The following is a 22,295-nucleotide window of genomic DNA, read 5'->3' on the forward strand; positions in this document are numbered from 1 at the left end:
CCTTTGTTAATATGGACTCTTTTGATATAAATTGCTTTTGTTTTATAGATGAGTACTGAATTGCATGGCCTCTAAAGGCACACTTAAAAGTGTCCCATACAATAAGGGGATCTGCTGTACCTATGTTATGTCTGAAAAAGTCAGTTATAAATTCTTCTGTCCTAGTTATAAACTATTTATCATCTAGTAGACTTTGATTAAATTTCCAATATCTGTAAGACTGATATATATGCCAATTATGTGATGATCCGACCGTATTCTGTCCCCTATCAACACTTTTTAAACTTTTGGTGCCAGAGAGAATGGCGTAAGAAAGTAGTCAAGACGACTAGCTGAGTTAGTGTAACTAGCGGAGTTAGTGTATCTAGAAAGCATGATACTGTATATGCTTAGAGGGACCCTGTCTTATTTCCATAAGCAATGATCATAAGGAACAATAAAAAAAATATGAATTTTCTGTTTCTTTGTAATGGGAATCCTGTCGTCTATCCTATCACATCATTGGCACGTTCCATCTTTATGCTAGGATGGTTATCTCTCTCCTCTTTAGATCATTAGCCACCCCATCCCTGTCCCTACACACACACACACACACACACACACACACACACACACACACACACACACACACACACACACACACACACACACACACACACACACACACACACACACACACACACACACACACACAGACAGACACAAACTCCTCAACAGTCTAATGAAATAGTCACTGGTAGCTGTTCTCTTGGGAGTATTTAACATAAACAGCTAGAGCTGGTGGAGAGTGCCATTCGTCCAGGCCTTTTAATATGTCGAATATGATGGCTTTGCCAAACCTTCAATCTTCAAGCGTCATTCATTTTCATGCTCTGTGACCATCGTAGAGCCTCCCCATCTCCGTCCCCTCCGCCTGATATGTTTCAGATAGGCTACGTGAGGGTAGCATATCCATTCAGCATGTAGCTAAGAAAACAACTTTTGTAATTTAGCTTCCTTCATTAGAGAAGGTTTTTGTAAAGAGCTTGATATCAGCAAGTAGCCTACATTTTGTTTCTAAAAGCCCCGTAAGGTCTAAGGGCCCGGGGCTGGGTTTCTACTAAGCTAACATATGGAATTGTTTTTAGATGGTCATACCAAGGATCATTTAGACTACGGTTTGCAACTGCACATGGGGACAAAGATCGTACTTTTTGGAGAAATGTTCTCTGGTCTGATGAAACAATAATAGAACTGTTTGGCCATAATGACCATCGTTATGTTTGCAGGAAGAATGGGGAGGCTTGCAAGCCAAAGAACACCATCCCAACCGTGAAGCATGGGGGGGGCAGCATCATGTTGTGGGGGTGCTTTGCTGCAGGAGGGACTGGTGTACTTCACAAAATAGATGGAATCATGAGGAAGGGAAATTATGTGGATATATTGAAGCAACCTATCAAGACATCAATCAGGAAGTTAAAGCTTGGTCGCAAACCTGTCTATATAAGGTCCCTACAGTTGACAGTGCAAGTCAGGGCAAAAACCAACCCACGAGGTCGAAGGAATTGTCCATAGAGTTCAGAGACAGGATTGTGTCCAGGCACAGATCTGGGGAAGGGTACCAAAAAATGTCTGCAGCATTGAAGGTCACCAAGAACACAGTGGCCTCAATCATTCTTAAAGTTTGGAACCACCAATACACTTCTTAGAGCTGACCACCCAGCCATCAGGGGAGAAGGGCCTTGGTCATGGAGGTGATCACGAACCCGATGATCACTCTGACAGAGCTCCAGTGTTTCTCTATGGAGATGGGAGAACCTTCCAGAAGGACAACCATCTCTGCAGCACTCCACCAATCAGGCCTTGGCAGAGCGGCCAGACAGAAGCCACTCCTCAGTGAAAGGCACATGACAGCCATCTTGAAGTTTGCCAAAAAGCACCTAAGGGACTCTCAGACCATGAGAAACAAGATTCTCTGGTCTGATGAAACCAATATTGAACTCTTTGGCCTGAATGCCAAGCGTCACGTCTGGAGGAAACCTGGAACCATCCCTATGGTGAAGCGTGGTGGTGGCAGCATCATGTTGTGGGGATGTTTTTCAGCAGCAGGGATTGGGAGACTAGTCAGGATCAAGGTAAAGACGAACCGAGCAAAGTACACAGAGATCCTTGATGAAAACCTGCTCCAGAGCGCTCCGGACCTCAGACTGGGGAATAGGTTCACCTTCCAGCAGGACAACAACCCTAAGCACACAGCCAAGACAACGCAGGAGTGGCTTCAAGACAAGTCTCTGAATGTCCTTGAGTGTCCAAGCCAGAGCCTGGACTTGAACCAGATCTAACATCTCTGGAGAGACCTGTGCAGCGACGCTCCCCATCCAACCTGACAGAGCTTGAGAGGATCTGTGGAGAAGAATGGGAGAAACTACCCAAATACAGGCGTGCCAAGATTGTAGCGTCATACCCAAGTAGAATCTAGGCTGTAATCACTGTCAAACGTGCTTCAACAAAGTACTGAGTAAAGAGTCTGAAGACTTATGTAAATGTAATATTTCAGTTTAACATTTTTAATACATTTTCAAAAATGTCTAAAAACTTGTTATTGCTTTGTCATTATGGGGTATTGTGTCACAAAAGTTGTCATGTAGAGAAGAGGACCAAGGCGCAGCGGGATTGTGGACACTCATGTTTATTCAAGGAAACATGTAAAGCATCCACTTGAACAAAAAAACAATAAACAGTACTTACAATGGTAACAGTGTGGCAGGCTCAAACCAACGCAGTGCACACAAACAACCACCCACAACCCCAAAGAAAAACACACACACCTATATAGGACTTCCAATCAAAGGCAACTCAACACACCTGCCTTCAATTGGAAGTCCCAATCACCCACACAACATTTAACAAACACAAACCACCTGCCACATCCTGACCAAGACTAACACAATACACCCTCTGCTGGTCAGGACGTGACATATTGTGTGTAGATTGAAGAGGGGGAAAAAACTATTAAATCCATTTTAGAGTAAGGCTGTAACAAAATGTGGAAAAGGTCGAGGGGTCTGAATACTTTCCGAATACACTGTATCTCTAGCTTAAACCGACAGATTTTGATGGGGATTTATTATGCTAATTATATTTCCGTGGGGCGAGGACATCAACTATAGGGGGCTTTAGACACATATGCCTGCTCATCCAGTGCCTATAGCAAGCAGTAGCTGCACCAAGTCACAAACATGTATTATCACACCAGCACGCAGCTACTGTCTTACTGACCTATTGGCCTACATCCTTATCCAGTACCTTGGAGCATAGCTAGGCTACATCAAGGCTGTGTCTGAAATGGCCCCGCTCAATAGTAGTGCACTATAGGCCTACAGTATATAGAATTAGGTGCCATTTGAGATGCAGCCCAAGCCTTTATCAACAAAAAAAAAACATTTCACTGAACTCTGTGGAACTGTGTAGATGTACTCAACATTCACAAGATGAAGAGCAATGTAATATGTCTTGTCAATTGATTTAGCTATAATTACCTAGAGTTATAGAGATGGGCTCTAAGTGACTCCAACTCAGCTGAGATGACTGAACAGGTGCTCTGAGAATTGAAATAGCCTTTTACACTTTACACAGACTAAGAAGACAAGTCATTAGGACATAATTGACACGGAATGAATTGAAATGAATTGAAATGGGGCTCCTTTTTTGGGGGCGACATCTATGTCTTTGATCTTTGACTGTGAGTGAGACTATGGGTGCATCCCAAATGACACCTTATTCTGTATATAGTGCACTACTTTTGTCCAGAGTCCTGTGGAGTCTGGTCAAAAGTAGTGCACTATATAGGGAATAGGGTGCCATTTGGAACAGAGTCAGTGACTGACCTGCAGAAATAGCTCGCTATAATGATAAGGAGCTAACGTTTTTTTACCTAACGACTAAAACTTCTAATTCTTTCTTACTTTGCTAAAGCAGTACACCTGCCTTGCCTTATGATAGGGCCGCTCAATAGAAGCAATCTACCACCGCTAGAAAGCCGCTAGTGAAGCCGTTAGAAAAAACATCAAACATCATAGAAGTGAAATAATATCTATCATCATGGCTGATGCAGGCCGCCAAATCTGCCTCTCTGCAGGTGTGTCTATTTAACCAGCCCCCACTCAGCCCCCACACCATACTGAGTTAGAAGGAACTGGGAGTGGATGTCAGAAAAAAAAATCGGCCAAATGAATCATAACCGCTTTATGTGCCAGGTTTCCTGTCATGCGAGTGCAGAATGACAAGCCATGCTCACGTCAATAGGTTGTAAATTGGGTATTATTCAGATGTTATTCCAGTGTTTTAGAGGAATATGATATGGGAAATGAATGGTATATCGCAGGAAGGCAGTAGAGCCGGGATCAGAGAGGAGAGAAGGGGAGTTGACGTACCAGTATGTTAAAGGAGAGGGGAAATAGCTATGTACAGCTACGTTATTGTCCTCTATCAAAGCCTATTCAGGGAAAGGCATCAGCTTGTTTCTCAAATTGTAGCTTTAATGTCAGCCTGCCATACCATTTATTGTACTTAACAGTGATTCCAGAGCTCTATTTCCATCTCCATGTCCTGTGCCCACCTTTACTGACGTAGAAAAGCAACTCAACTCTACAGGAGTCTCCTCATCATAGACTTGTTCACATTGTTAACCTTTTATGGCTAGGGGGCAGTATTTTCACAGCCGGATAAAAAACGTACCCGATTTAATCTCATTATTACTCCTGCCCAGAAACTAGAATATGCATATAATTATTAGCTTTGGATAGAAAACACTCCAAAGTTTCTAAAACTGTTTGAATGGTGTCTGTGAGTATAACAGAACTCATTTGGCAGGCCAAAACCTGAGAAGATTCCATGCAGGAAGTGCCCTGTCTGACAATTTCTTGCCCTTCTTGATTATCTCTATCCATTACAGAGGATCTCTGCTGTTACGTGACACTTCCTACGGCTCCCATGGGCTCTCAGAAGGCGGCAAAAAGCTGAATCGTGGCTTTGCAGGCTCTGGCTGAAAAAAAGTAGCGTGTTTGGGTAGTGGCTGGTTACAGTACTGTGAGACTCAGGCTCGTGCCCGCGTCGACCCCATGCTTTGTTTTCTTTCGTCTGTTTACCTAAACGCAGATTCCCGGTCGGAATATTATCGCTTTTTTACGAGAAAAATGGCATAAAAATTGATTTTAAACAGCGGTTGACATGCTTCGAAGTACGGTAATGGAATATTTAGAAATCTTTTGTCACGAATTGCGCCATGCTCGTGACCCTTATTTACACTTCGGATAGTGTCTTGAACGCACGAACAAAACGCCGCTATTTGGATATAACGATGGATTATTTTGAACCAAACCAACATTTGTTATTGAAGTAGCAGTCCTGGGAGTGCATTCTGACGAAGAACACCAAAGGTAATCAAACTTTTGTAATAGTAAATCGGAGTTTGGTCAGGGCTAAACTTGGTCGGTGTCTAAATGGCTAGCCCTGTGATGGCTGGGCTATCTACTGAGAATATTGCAAAATGTGCTTTCACCGAAAAGCTATTTTAAAATCGGACATATCGAGTGCATAGAGGAGTTCTGTATCTATAATTCTTAAAATAATTGTTATGTTTTTTGTGAACGTTTATCGTGAGTAATTTAGTAAATTCACCGGATGTTTGCGGGGGGTATGCTAGTTCTGAACGTCACATGCTAATGTAAAAAGCTGGTTTTTGATATAAATATGAACTTGATTGAACAAAACATGCATGCATTGTATAACATAATGTCCTAGGGTTGTCATCTGATGAAGATCATCAAAGGTTAGTGCTGCATTTAGCTGTGGTTTTGTTTTTTGTGACATTATATGCTAGCTTGAAAAATGGGTGTCTGATTATTTCTGGCTGGGTACTCTGCTGACATAATCTAATGTTTTGCTTTCGCTGTAAAGCCTTTTTGAAATCGGACAGTGTGGTTAGATTAACGAGAGTCTTGTCTTTAAAATGCTGTAAAATAGGCATATGTTTGAAAAATTGAAGTTTTCGGGTTTTAGAGGAGTTTGTATTTCGCGCCACGCCCATCATTGGATATTGGAGCAGGTGTTCCGCTAGCGGAACGTCTAGATGTAAGAGGTTACGTTTTTAGATTCATCTGATATTGGCAATGTCAATTTCATAAATAAAACCATACCTCTATTTTGAATCAATGAATGAAGTCATCTCTCATCTGTTATTGGGAGCACACAATATTCCTCTAATACTCCATTTATCTTACACGCGTTGGCCTGGGCTCATCTCCAGTAGAAAAAGGTTGGATTTGTTTTAACAGCTGTGTGGTGATATGTTCTTTCTTGTCCTAAAGCCAAACGTTAAAATGTGGCATTAATGAACCACAGATGGTATGCGGCTATGTCACTTGCCAATACAAAATCTCAGTCCTCCAGACTGTTTTCATAACATCATTATTTATGTGTATGTTTCTGTACATAAACTATCTACTAAATAAGCTACACCCTATTTGTGTGAGCTTACATCATAAATAGTTATTTGTGTCCATTACATCTTTCTTCTTCTGAGTGCTATGTGTGGCTATCAGTGACCCAAATCCTAATGAGAATAATACAAGGGACAGAAAAATAAAATACTGTCCAGGCAACCTGATGCATCTGTCTCTAATGCTATTGTCCAAAACCATTTTATCAGTATGTTTCTTCTAACTGGCAAAGATATGGTTGCCATGGATACAAAGTCCACACAAAAGGAAGGAAATTAGGTGTGAGGAGAAATGTTGACATGGAAACTAGCATACAATAACTATGGCGAATCTGCCAAACTACACCAGACACGTAACGTAAGTGTAGTGCACAGTAGTGAAACACTCGCTCTTCTGAAGTGTAAAAAAAGGAATAAAAAAGGACCTCTTGCTGTTGCTTACTGCCTCCGTTAGCAGCTTCTGGTGTTACATGCCGAAAAGAATGCTCCCGGAATGCTTGCGTTATGCTTGTATTGTAGTTTCTCAGTAAAGATGCAGTCTGCAGCTTTTGGAGCATGAGAGGATGCAGCCTGCAGCTACCGTGGGGAGTCTTTACGTGTCTAATCATTCCAGTCCCCTGAGTCGCCATGCTAATTAGCTCTGAAATATAAATCAGAGTCCTACTATTCACTTTAATTAAAAGTTGATAGCATTTCATCAGCCATCTAGAGATATGACACTTATTTATCCTCCAGGGTTATGAGAGAGCTCTATTTGGGTTAGAGGATAGAATATAAAACGTCAAACATTTCAGAGATATTTCCATAATGTGGTCCTAAAAAAGACAAATATGGAAACATGTAACCCTAACTCTCATGTTAGTTCTCATCTCAGAATCTACATAACAGTGTCGCTATTCCGCATTCTATGCAAATGACAGGATATGGCATTTCAGAGGAATTTGTTCATCACATTCTTGGTCAGGATTCTTATGTCAGTCTGTTTGAGCTCCAAACAAATAATGTGGGAAATGTTAGTCTGATCTCTCTCTGTTTAACTAGAGACGGTGTGATAGAACCCTTCATTTGTTTATAAAAAATGTACTTACTACGACAGTGATATGTGACAGCCACCTATGTCTCACCTAGCTACAGTATTTTAAGATGAATGCACAAACTGTATGTCGCTCTGGATAAGAGCGTCTGCTAAAATGTAAATGTACTCCAGGGGAAATCAACTCTACTGGTCCGTATTATTCAGCTGACGTGATTTGCCTGTCTGATCTTTTTCTCCATCTGTCTGGTTTGAATTGATGTGAGTCAGTTTCTATTTTAAACTTAGTTGAAGAGTCAGTTATGATTTCTCACATGTAACGTAGATGTTGTTTAATATTATTTCATCTACAGTAGGTAGCCTAGCAATTAGAGTGTTGGGCCAATAACTGAAAAATTGCTAGTTCGAATCCCTGAGCCGACAAGGTGAACAATCTGTTGATGTGACCTTGAGCAAGGCACTTAACACTAATTGCTCCATTCGCTGTTGATAATGGCAGACCCTGGCCGTGACCCCACTCTCCGAGGGTGTTGGGATATGCTAAAAACACATTTCCAAATCACACATGCATATTAATACACAGTTGTACATGTGAGAGTGGACAAATATAAACACCCACCTCATTTTATTTCAAAACCTACTCTGCGGCCCATATCTAGCCCCTCAAGTGATGATGAATTAGGATGAATCACAGGATTTGTGTGTTTCTTTGCGTTACGCCCCACCTGTTACCTCTACGTTAGTGCCCGCCCTGGTCTCTTCACTCTGCCCTGGCTGACATGGGGAACTTAGGGGGTTGAACCTACTGTAGTGTAGTTTGACTGGGAGGTAAAGCGACAGCCACCCAGGGAGAGTGGCCACTCTCACCAGGTACAGGGAGGTCACACCAGGTCACAGGGAGGTGGTGTATGCTGTTCAGGTCACCTGGAGGTCGTGAACCTGGAGAAGGTCATGTTGATACAACAAACTGACACCAGGGATGTACAGTGCACTGACTGTTACATGAGCTGAGGTTCAATGTTTTAAAACAACATTCACTTTTCAGAATGAGCCCTTTCATGTTGACCAACCTCCCCTGTTTATTTCAAATGGTCAAGGACTGGCTTTAGACGAGTATCGCTTTGGAAACAAGCGTTTATACTTTTAAGTGCTATCTTCTGGTTTTACATTGTACATTCTGTTGTTTATATATTGTACACAAATAAATTAAATTCAAGGATGTTCCCTTTTCTGTTCCAGTTACTTAGGGCCCGATTCCGACCAAAGTTAAGCGTGCGTAAATGGAACGTAATTCCCATTTTATGCACTTTTCTCTTTATGCATATTCTGACCTTATCAAGGCACAAGGCGAGACCCAGATGCAGACACAGGAGGCAGATGGTTGGAGTCTTACAATGTTTATTAATACAAAGGGGTAGGCAAGAGAATGGTCGTGGACAGGTAAAAAGGTCAAAACCAGATCAGAGTCCAGGAGGTACAGAGTGGCAGACAGGCTCGTGGTCAAAGCAGGCAGAATGGTCAGGCAGGCAGGTACAAAGTCCAGAAACAGGAAAGGGTCAAAACCGGGAGGACTAGAAAAAGGAGAATGCAAAAAGCAGGAGAACAGGGAAAACACTGGTTGACTTGGAAACATACAAGACGAACTGGTACAGAGAGACAGGAAACACGTGGATAAATACACAGCGGAAAACAAGCGACACCTGGAGGGGGTGGAGACAATAACGAGGACAGGTAAAACAGATCAGGGTGTGACAGACCTTGAATGTAAACATAAGAATAGCATGCTATTCGTTTTGGGTGGAGATCGAATAAATGAAGGTGGGGCGGAGGTGTGTCTACAGATATATAGCCTCATTATTGTTATTTTCTTGTCTAACCTTTAATTATTTTTACTTTAGTTTATTTGGTAAATATTTTCTTAAGTCTTCTTGAACTGCAGGATCCGCCCCTTTTTTTTTACATTTTTGCCTAAAATGACATACCCAAATCTAACTGCCTGTAACTCAGGCCCTGAAGCATGGATATGCATATTCTTGGTACCATTTGAAAGGAAACACTTTGAAGTTTGTGGAAATGTGAAAGGAATGTTGGAGAATATAACAGAACAGATCTGGTAAAAGATAATACAAAGAAAAAAAAAACATGCAGCTTTTTTTGTACCATCATCTTTGAAATGCAAGAGAAAGGCCATCATGTATTATTCCAGCCCAGATGCAATTTAGATGTTGGCCACTAGATGGCAGCAGTGTATGAGCAAAGTTTTAGACTGATCCAATGAACCATTGCATTTCTGTTCAAAAATGTTGTATCAAGACTGCCCAAATGTGCCTAATTTGTTTATTAATAACTTTTCATGTTCAAAACTGTGCACTCTCCTCAAACAATAGCTTGGTATTATTTCACTGTCATAGCTACTGTAAATTGGACAGTGCAGTTAGATGAACAAGAATTTAAGCTTTCTGCCAATATCAGATATGTCTATGTCCTGGGAAATGTTGTTGTTACTTACAACCTCATGCTAATCGCATTAGCCTACGTTAGCTCAACCGTCCTGTAGAAGGGACACCGATCCCGAAGAAATGAAGGGCTTGTAAGTAAGCATTTCACGGTAAGGTCTACAGTTGCTGTATTCGGCGACTGTGACAAATGAAGTTTGATTTGATTTGAGATATGCCGTATTCTGACCTTGACCTAATTCCCTAATAATTCTACCACGTTTACGTGCGAGAAACCATGAATAAGGTCTAGAAAATCTACCAGTTCCAAGTGGAAAAAGCATCTACTTTATTTTTTGATAGAAATAACACTGAGCTATTGATAAGAGTTAGGTAAATTAGTAATCTGTTTGGATAAAGGAATTGTAAATATAAAAGATACTTGTTTTAGATCTATTTTGCCTTAAACTTTGTTCATACATCGCCAGCTGTGGCCCGATTTTCTGTCAACTTGTTGAATGGGTTTACCAAACAATGGAAACATAACAGTTTACTTTTTTGAAACAGACAAACAAGTCTAGTGCGTCCTTGCGTCACTACATCAATAACTTTAATTGATACTTGCCACTCTTTTCTATAAATCAATTTGGCATCATCCTGTGAAGCATGCAAGAGACAAATGTGACTCGTTTCAGGAAACTAGGTGTATGTCTCGCGTCACTACATCACAGGAGCGCCATTTGAACAAACTTTTTTGGGGGCAGAAATAACTTCTGGAAAATGTGAACTTTCATATGCCTTAATTACAAACTAGTATTCCATCTGCAAAAACGAATACAATTCTTAAATTACGAGCCTAGTTGGTTTAGCCACGGAAAAAGTCACCAACCTTCCCACTAGCCACAATTGGCTGAGATAATGAGTGGGCTGGACATGCCGAGAGATGAGATCTGATTGGTCTGGGGTTTGATTGCAAGTATACAGACGGAGTCAAAAAGAGAACACACAGAAGGTTGTTGTATAAAACACCTGTATACGGATTACATCTTCAAACTAAGGGCAATCATGGCATCCGTGACAGAGGGAGAAGCGTCCATCCATGTATACGGTAAGAGAGTCTAGCCAGCTACATTTTAAGATATAACACATTTCTAATTTTGTCAGAAAGATGTTTTCATTTCAAGTTAAAGTGTACTGCTAGCTAGCTAGCTAACGTTAGCTGGCTGACTGGCTAGCTAGGTAACATTACGTGAATGATCTGTGTAGTAATATAACTCATATCTCAGAGCCATTTGTATTGCTAGTTATAGCCTACTGTTAGGTAGCTAACATTGAACCTGGTTGGTTAGCTACCTGCAGATTCACGCAGGGTACTAACGTTATGAGTTGGGATTATGGTTCATTGTTTAGCTAGCTGGCTACATGTCTTAAAAAAGACTCCACTATGTACAGTTGAAGTCGGAAATTTACATACACTTAGGTTGGAGTCATTAAAACTCGTATTTCAACCACTCCACAAATTTCTTGTTAACAAACTATAGTTTTGGCAAGTTGGTTAGGACTTCTACTTTGTGCATGACAGAATTCATTTTTCCAACAATTGTTTACAGACAGATTATTTCACTTATAATTCACTGTATCACAATTCCAGTGGGTCAGAAGTTAACATACACTAAGTTGACTGTGCCTATAAACAGCTTGGAAAATTCCTGAAAAATATAATGGCTTAAGAAGCTTCTGTTGGGCTAATTGATATCATTTCAGTCAATTGGAGGTGTACCTGTGGATGTATTTCAAGGCCTACCTTCAAACTCAGTGCGTCCTTGCTTGACATCATGGGAAAATCTAAAGAAATCAGCCAAGACCTCCTTTTTTGACCTCCACAAATCTGGTTCATCCTTGGGAGCAATTTCCAAATGCCTGAAGGTACCACGTTCATCTGTACAAACAATAGTACGCAAGTATAAACACCATGGGACCACGCAGTCGTCATACCGCTCAGGAAGGAGATGCCTTCTGTCTCCTAGAGATGATCATACTTTGGTGCGAAAAGTGCATATCAATCCCAGAACAACAGCAAAGGACCCTGTGAAGATGCTGGAGGAAACAGGTACAGAAGTATTTGTATCCACAGTAAAACGAGGCATAAGCTGAAGGTCCGCTCAGCAAGGAAGAAGCCACTGCTCAAAAACCGCCATAAAAAAGCCAGACTACAGCTTGCAACTGATTGTACTTTTTGGAAAAATGTCCTCTGGTCTGATGAAACAAAAATAGAACTGTTTGGCCATAATGACCATCGTTATGTTAGGAGGGAAAAGGGGGAAGCTTGCAAGCCGAAAAACACCATTCCAACCGTGAAGCACAGGTGTGGCAGCATCATGTTGTGGGGGTGCTTTGCTGCAGGAGGGACTAGTGCACTTTACAAAATAGATGGCATCATGGGGAAAGAAAATTATGTGGATATATTGAAGCAACATCTCAAGACATCAATCACGAAGTTAAAGCTGGGTCGCAAATGGGTCTTCCAAATGGACAATGACCACAAGCATACTTCCAAAGTTGTGGCAAAATGGCTTAAGGACAACAAAGTCAAGGTATTGGAGTGGCCATCACAAAGCCCTGACCTCAATCCCATAGAAAATGTGTGGGCAGAACTGAAAAAGTGTGTGAGCATGGAGGCCTACAAACCTGACTCAGTTACACCAGCTTTGTCAGAAGGAATGGGCCAAAATTCACCCAACTTATTGTGAGAAGCTTGTGGAAGGCTACCCAAAACATTTTTCCAAGTTAAACAATTTAAAGGCAATGCTACCAAATACTATTGAGTGTCTGTAAACTTCTGACCCACTGGGAATGTGATGAAAGAAATAAAAGCTGAAACAAATCATTCTTTCTACTATTAATATGACATTTCACATTCTTAAAATAAAGTGGTGATCCTAACTGACCTAAAACAGGGAATTTTTACTAGGATTAAATGTCAGGAATTGTGAAAAACTGAGTTGAAATGTATTTGACTAAGGTGTATGTAAACTTCCAACTTCAACTGTGAGTAACTATTTCAATAGAATGGTCATGGTGTCACTGCGACAGCTGTCAATAAACGTGGCTGGTAAATTCTCTCTGGCTATCTACTCCGATTTCAGAGCACTCTCATCTGAGTGTACCAGAGTACAGAATAACTGATGAATTTACAAATGCTCAACACCCGTTGAATATGGCCAGTGTCAGTAAACTTTGGCAAAAAAGTGTAATTAAATTGTTGCCAGCAGCACAGTTGCAGTCACCAACGCTGTGGATAACATAAAAACAGCCTAACCAACTCTGCTAGGGTGAGTAAAATGGTCAGAGTGAGCAGTTCTCTCATTTGTGTCCAGAAGTAGCTAGCAAGCTAGCCAATGTTAGCCAGTTAGCTTGGGTACTTGACAGCTGTTGTTAGGTCAGAACGCTCGGATCAACCCTATTCCTTGGCCAGAGCGTCCAGTGTGCACTCTGAACACTCTGAGTGCAAAACGCTCTGAATTTACGAATGCACAATCTGACAACGCTCTGAATTTATGAACACCCAGTGCACACTCTGGCACTCCAGATCAACTTTACGAACACACCCATAGTATAAAACAGCCTTTTAGTCTTGAAATATTTGGTTGTTTAGTACATAGCTTCACATGAATCCTTAAAGAGATGGGTGAAGCTAAAGCTTAAGAGGGTGTGAATGATGCTGAATGGGTGTAGACAAAGAAGAGCTCTCCAGTAGGTTAACCCAAAAATTCAAGGTCACTATCAGTATCGACCGTCAGTAGGCATAATAACCACACGAACCACACTGCCAATTTACTGTTAGTTCCCTTTAGTTGTTATAGCCTATATTATCATTCCATTTAATCACATTGTTTTGTTTACCTTAATTTGCTTCCTCTGTAAACACCGTCACGGCCATGTAGTTGTTGCTCAGGATCATTAGTAACAGTTGATAATATATTTGAAAAGAAGACATGTAATCTAATTAAATCATTACGCAGCGAAGCGCAGACCAAGCCGTAACAGTTTGAACCCGATGCATGGCGCAATACTTGGTTGTGTCATCATACAGTTCTATGGTTAGTGCAGGCAATAGACAAAGGAATAGCCTGCTATTGTACACTATTCTCCCTAATATAATTATATGAACTGAATGTGGCAATTTTCAGAATGAATCAAACTACCGTTTTGTTTCTTTCATGCTTAAAGTTGCTCCAAACCAGTTTTTATGATTAATAAATTATTTCCTAAGCCTAAATAATCTACAACAGTTTTTTATGATTAATAAATAATTTCCTAAACCTAAATAATCTACAAGATCAGAGTATTTTGAAATCTACCAATTGGTGCTGAAACGGAGACAAATATGCATATATTTAGATGGAATTCTTTCACTGATCCCTAATATTCTGAACCCGTTCTCTCGATATATTCTATTGAGTCTGTGGACAGAATTCAAACTTCAAGGTACACCTTATTTAAAGGGATGGCTTAAACTAAATTACACACCTTCATTACGTAAGTCTGAATACCAACTACTGAGAAGTGCATAGAAAAGGCTTGCGTTAAGGAAGGTGTAACATCCTATGTCTGAATCGGGCCCTTAGAATCTAAAATAATTTAATAAATGAAAAAGGGAAAAAAGAAATTTGAAAGCATTTGTGTCTGCAGACTGTGAGGTTGTGAGGTCAGACTGAAGACATATTCTTCAACTGTGGAGAATGGTTGGAGTGCTGGGGCTGCTGTGCTGGTAGGGTCACGGAGGCTGTGTATGTGTGTGTGTGCGTGCGGCCTCCTGAGGTGTAAGAGTGGACCTTGCACCGCTGTACTGTGGTCTAATTCCACTGCAGGGCATCCCTATTCGAGAAACAGAGACCCAGATACTCACTGAGGTTGCGTGCGTCCGTTCGTGTGTCCATGTGTGTGTCTTTTAATCCCAGGTACAGGGACAGATTCATTACTGGCCGTGATTCATCCTGCCAGAGAGAGTTCCAATCATCTTGAAATCACATTGCAGGTAACCGACACTACTTCAACGCCATAGGGCCCTTGTCAAAGGTAGTGCACTATAGCAGGAATAGGGTGCCACTTGGATTGTACACCGTGCCTCCACAGATTTACACACTCACACACTGCGATCCATTTAAAATCGTATTATATTATACAGCAATATATTGTACTTTAGATTTATGTGAAGTACGTATTTTTTAATCAATTGGAAATGGGTGAATGTAGTAAATGTCTGTGTAATATGAGCATGAACAGAACCGCTCACCTGGGGAATTCAGCATGTGTAGGGTACCATTTATCCTCTCTGGGCCAGTGGGACGTAGCGTCCCACCCTATTCAACAGCCAGTGGAATCGCGTGGCGTGAAATACAAATACCTCAAAAATGCTATAACTTCAATTTCTCAAACATATGACTATTTTACACCATTTGAAAGATAAGACTCTCATTAATCCAACCACATTGTCCGATTTCAAAAAGGCTTTACAGCGAAAGCAAAACATTAGATTATGTCAGGAGAGTACCCTGCCAAAAATAATCACACAACCATTTTCAAAGCAAGCATATATGTCACAAAAACCAAAACCACAGCTAAATGCAGCACTAACCTTTGATGATCTTCATCAGATGACACTCCTAGGACATTATGTTATACAATACATGCATGTTTTGTTCAATCAAGTTCATATTTATATCAAAAACCAGCTTTTTACATTAGCATGTGATGTTCAGAACTAGCATACCCACCAAAACTTCCGGTGAATTTACTAAATAACTCATGATAAACGTTGACAAAATACATAACAATTATTTTAAGAATTATAGATACAGAACTCCTTTATGCAAACGCTATGTCAGACTTTAACCTCTCTAGGATAGGTGGCACCAAATCATCCCACCTACGTAACAGCCAGTGTAATCCCGTGGCGCGTTATTCAAAAAGCTCTAAAATGCAAAAACTTCAATTTTTCAAACATATGACTATTTTACAGCATTTTAAAGACAAGACTCTCGTTAATCTAACCACACTGTCCGATTTCAAAAAGGCTTTACAACGAAAGCAAAACATTAGATTATGTCAGCAGAGTACCCAGCCAGAAATAATCAGACACCCATTTTTCAAGCTAGCATATAATGTCACATAAACCCAAACCACAGCTAAATGCAGCACTAACCTTTGATGATCTTCATCAGATGACAATCCTAGGACATTATGTTATACAATACATGCATGTTTTGTTCAATCAAGTTCATATTTATATCAAAAACCAGCTTTTTACATTAGCATGTGACTAGCATGTGACTAGCATTCCCACCGAACACTGCCGGTGAATTTACTAAATTACTCACAAAATTTAGAAGCATGTCAAACGCTGTTTAAAATACATTTTTATGCTATTTTTCTCATAAAATAGCGATAATATTCCAACCAGACAACGTTGTATTCATTCAAAGAGAGAAAGAAAAAAATTGCGAAGTCTCGTGACCGCGCATCTCCAGTGTCACTGTCCCCAGGCAGGCCACTTACAAACTCTGCTGCTGTACTTTGCCCAGAGACAGGAGACACGTCATGCCGCTTTCTGATGGCTTTAGAGAGCCAATGGAAGCCTTAGAAAGTATCACGTAACAGCACAGATGCTGTAATTTCGATAGAGATGCAACAGAAGGACTATAAATTGTTAGACAGGCCACTTCCTGCCTGGAATCTTCTCAGATTTTTGCCTGCCATATGAGTTCTGTTATACTCACAGACACCATTCAAACAGTTTTAGAAACTTTAGAGTGTTTTCTATCCAAATGTACTAATTATATGCATATTCTCGTTTCTGGGCAAGAGTAGTAACCAGTTTAAATTGGGTACGTTTTTTATCCGGCCGTGAAAATACTGCCCCCTAGCCCCAACAGGTTAAACTAGGCAGCTTTGTTTTTACACTGCTGCTACTCACTGTTTATTATCTATGCATAGTCACTTTACCCCTACCTACATGTCAAATCAAATCAAACTTTATTTGTCACACGTGCGAATACAACAAGTGTAGACTTTACTGTGAAATGCTTACTTACAAGCCCTTAACCAACAGTGCAGTTCAAGAAGACTTAAGAAAATATTTACCAAATAAACTAAAGTAAAGGTAATAAAAAGTAACACTATAAAATAACAATAACGAGGCTATATATCTATAGACACACCTCTGCCCCACCTTCATTTATTCGATCTCCACCCAAAACAAATAGCATGCTATTCTTATGCTTAAATTCAAGGTCAGAAATACGCATACAGAGAAAGAAGCATAAAATGGGCATTACGTTCCATTTACTGTACGCACGCTTAACTTCGGTCTGAATCGGGCCCTAAGTAACTGGAACAGAAAAGGGAACATCCTTGAATTGACTTTACTTGTGTACAATAAATAAACTAAATGATGTACAATGTGAAACCAGAGGATAGCAATTAAAAGTATTAATTAAAACACTTGTTTCCAAAGCGGTGGTCGTCTGAAGCCAGTCCTCTGACCAGTTGAAATAAACAGGGGAGATCTTCAAGGTTGGTCAATACGAAAGGGCTCGTTCTGAAAAGGGAATGTTGCACTACCCTCTGTTGCTACATACGGTCAGATGTTGAGCAGTTGCCATACCAGGCAGTGATGCAACCGGTCACGATGCTCTCAATGGTGCAGCTGTAGGACCTTTTGAGGATCTGGGGACCCATGCCAAATCTTTTCAGTCTCCTGAGGGGATAAAGGTTTTGTCGTGCCCTCTTCACGACTGTCTTGGTATGTTTGGACCATGATAGTTCGTTGGTGATGTGGACACCAAGGAACTTGAAAATCTCGACCCACTCCACTACAGCCCTGTCGATGTTAATGGGGGCCTGTTCGGCCCACCTTTTCCTGTAGTCCACGATCATCTCCTTTGTCTTGCTCACATTGAGGGAGAGGTTGTCCTGGCACCACACCACTGTTGTGTCGTCAGCAACCTTAATGATGGTGTTTGGCCACGCAGTCGTGGGTGAACAAGGAATATAGGAAGGGACTAAGTACACACCCGTGTGGGGCCCCAGTGTTAAGGATCAGCGTGGCAGATGTGTTGTTGCCTACTCTTACCACCTGGGGGCGGCCCGTCAGGAAGTCCAGGATCCAGGTGCAGAGGCAGGTGTTTAGTCCCAGAGTCCTTAGCTTAGTGATGAGCTTCGTGGGCACTATGGTGTTAAACACTGAGCTGTAGTCAATGTACAGCATTCTCACATAGGTGTTCATTTTGTCCAGGTGAGAAAGGGCAGTGTGGAGTGCGATTGAGATTGCGTCATCTGTGGATCTGTTGGGGCGGTATGCGAATTGGAGTGGGTCAAGGGAGATGCTATTTATGTGAGCCATGACCGGCCTTTCAAAGCTTTCAATGACTACCGACGTGAGTGCCATGGGGCGGTAATCATTTAGGCAGGTTACCTTCACTTCCTTGGGCACAGGGAGTATGGTGGTCTGCTTGAAACATGTAGGTATTACAGACTCGGTCAGGGAGAGGTTGAAAATGTCAGTGAAGACACTTGACAGTTGGTCCGCACATGCTTTGCGTACACGTCCTTGTAATCCGTCTGGCCCAGTGGATGTTGACCTGTTTAAAGGTTTTGTTCACATCGGCTTCTGAGAGCGTTATCACACAGTCATCCAGAACAGCTGGTGATCTCGTGTATGCTTCAGTGATGCTTGCCTCGAAGCGAGCATAAAAGGCATTTAGCTCGTCTGGTCAGCTCGCGTCACTTGGCAGCTGGTTTTCCCTTTGTAGTCCATAATAGTTTTCAAGCCCTGCTATATCTGACGAACATCAGAGCCGGTGTAGTAGGATTCAATCTTAATCCTGTATTGACGCTTTGCTTGTTTGATGGTTCATCTGAGAGCATAGCAGGATTTCTTATAAGCCTCTAGATTAGTCTCCCGCTCCTTGAAAGCGGCAGCTCTAGCCTTTAGCTCAATGCAAATGTTGCCTGTAATCCATGGCTTCTGGTTGGGATATGTACGTACAGTCACTGTGGGGATGACGTCGTCAATGCACTTATTGATGAAGCCGATGCCATCGGATGAATCCCGGAACATATTCCAGTCTGTGCTAGCAGAACAGTCCTGTAGCGTAGCATCCGCATCATCTGACCACCTCCGTATTGAGCGAGTCCCAGCTACTTCCTGCTTTATTTTGTGCTTGTAAGCAGGAATCAGGAGGATGGAATTGTGGTCAGATTTGCCAAATGGAGGGCGGGGGAGAGCTTTGTATGCATCTCTGTGTGCGGAGTAAAGGTGGTCTTGGATTTTTTTTTCTCTGGTTGCACATGTGACATGCTGGTAAAAATGTGGTAAAACTGTTTTAAGTTTACCTGCATTAATGTCCCCGGCCACTTGGAGCATCGCTTCTGGGTGAGCATTTTCTTCTTTGCTTATGGCCTCATTCAATCAGAGTGTTAACCAGTGTTGGCCGACATCCTCATATCAGATGTTTGACGGTGTTGGAGGTGTAACTGAGGTATGAGCTGACATATCGGTGAGTGGCTGTCCTTAAAGTAAATGTCCAGTGAAATCTCACTTTTAAAAGTTCATATTCTGTTAACTCACACCCAAATAATGTTGTTGACTCATCCCATACTTGTATTTGTGGCCAAAGCATAAATTGGAGAAAAAAAAATATTCATAAACCCTACATCAAACTTGAATATCAAACATACCGTTTAAAAAATGCTTGATATTTCCTTATAGATGATGACCTCATCCTCCTGACGAGGATGAGCTGGCCAATCAGCGGGCTACTCGCATTAATATTTTTTTATGACCAGTATATGCCCACACCATTCTGTTGTTGGGGTACGCCCACACCCTTCCAACAAAAATACAATACATAGTATTAATAGACAAGTACAGACCTGAATACATTTAAAACAAGAATACACACTTTCATATTCTTATGCCTTATCAATACATAAAACACATACTCATATTGAAGGCTACACTACAGTTGCTCACTGCTACAATTGCAGGTCCTGATCTTAGTATCAGATTCAGTTGTTCTGTAAACACTAGCGAGAGTCTAACAAAATTAGGGACCATCCATGTCCCATCCAGGTTCTCCTTATTCATAATAATACTGTGATTCATACAAGCTACTGAATGCAAGTGCAACGAAAACGGAAATGCAACTATTCCTCCAGCTAAGGCTTCAACCAAAGTTTTCACCGTGCCATTCAGCTCATAAATGAGCCACAGATTGAGTTTCCTCCCCACTTAGGCTTCACCTCCTTCACCTCACCAACCGTGTTGGTGTTTCCTCCAGCTAAAGTTTAAATTTAATCCTTCACTTTATCTACATACACGATATAAACAAAAATATGTGGACACCCCTTTCAAATGAATGGATTTGGCTATTTGGTGACAGGTGTATAAAATCGAGCACACAGCCATGCAATCTCCATAGACAAACATTGTCAGTAGAATGGCCTTACTGAAGAGCTCAGTGACTTTCAATGTAATGTAATAAATGCTGTTATTGTGAAGTGGAAACAGCTAGGAGCAGCAACGGCTCAGCCGTGAAGTGGTAGGCCACACAAGCTCACAGAATGGGACCGCAGAGTGCTGAAGTTCGTAGCGCGTAAAAATTGTCTGTCCTCTTTTGCAACACTCACTAACAAGTTATAAACGGCCTCTGGAAGCAACATCAGAACAATAACTGTTCATCGGGAGCTTCATAACATGGGTTTCCATGGTCGAGCAGCTGCACACAAGCCTAAGATCACCATATGCAATGCCAAGCGTCGGCTGGAGTGGTGTAAAGCTTGCCACCATTGGACTCTGGAGCAGTGGAAACACGTTCACTGGAGTGATGAATCACGCTTCTCCATCTGGCAGTCCGACAGATAAATCTGGGTTTGGCGGATGCCAGGAGAATGCTACCTGCCCCAATGCATAATGTCAACTGTAAAGTTTGGTGGAGGAGGAATAATGGCCTGGGGCTGTTTTTCATGGTTCGGCCTAGGCCCCTTAGTTCCAGTGAAAGGAAATCTTAACACTACAGCATACAATGACATTCTAGACGATTCTGTGCTTCCAACTTTGTGGCAACAGTTTGGGAAGGCCCTTTCCTCTTTCAGCATGACAATGCCTCCTTGCACAAAGCGAGGTCCATACAGAAATGGTTTGTTGAGATCAGTGTGGAAGAACTTGATTGGCCTGCACAGTGCCCTGACCTCAACCCTATCGAACACCGTTGGAATGAATTGGAACGCTGACTGTGAGCCAGGCCTAATTGTCCAACATCAGTGCTCAACCTCACTAATGTTCTTGTGGCTGAATGGAAGCAAGTCTCTGCAACAATGTTCCATCATCTTGTGGAAAGCTTTCCCAGAAGAGTGGAGGCTGTTATAGCAGCAAAGGGGGGACCAACTCCATATTAATGCCCATAATTTCAGAATGAGATGTTGAACGAGCAGGTGTCCACATACTGTTGGTCATGTAGGGTATTTAGATTTTTTAGAGCTCCATCACTCTACTCCATTCAATAAATTGAACAGAGTCATCATCAGATTGGGGTTTCTCCGAAGTCTTTCATTGCAATGAGCTACAGATTGTGGTTTCATTTTGTTAAGACACTCCAGGACCAGGCTTGTCCAGAGAAGATAAATCGTTTTTTTATCTTTCTATCTGTAAAATACTAAAGACATGTACGTAAAATGCATTTTTGGTGCATTTTTAGAATAAAATTTGACAAAATATCAACAATTTTGAAGAATATATCAAAGGATAATCACACCGAATTTGGCGATTGCAGATTCTTCTGAGAAAAATGATTTATCCGTTAAAGACAAGTACACTGAAACACCTATTTAGACCCAAGTTACTAAATATGGTACAGTTTTACATTTTTCTATGAAATGGTCTTTTAAATTATGTGTAATTTAATGTAGTGAGCTTTGAAATGATTGATGTATGTCCATTTTAAAGTGGTTCAAATTAATAAAATGTTGATGATGGCAGTATGATAAACTAAAGAAAATATACATTTTCATGAAAAAATACAAAATCTTAAAATTGATAGGTAGATTACATTTTTTTATTTACCTTTTTTTTGGAAAGAAACTATTTCACTGATATTGTCATTAATTATAGTTCACATTTCATTAAAATCTGGAAACACTGGACAATTACTTTAAGATGAAGATTTAGATAACTTTATTCATCAATTGTACACAAGGCCCAACTGAAATGTGACCTCTGTTTTATCCCAACCCCTCAGAAAGACATATACAGGTTTGCGAGGTTGCAGCAGGGGGCTGCCTTACTGGG

This window comes from Salmo salar, chromosome ssa14, assembly GCF_905237065.1.
Source record: "Salmo salar chromosome ssa14, Ssal_v3.1, whole genome shotgun sequence".
In the NCBI taxonomy this organism is placed as follows: Eukaryota; Metazoa; Chordata; class Actinopteri; order Salmoniformes; family Salmonidae; genus Salmo; species Salmo salar.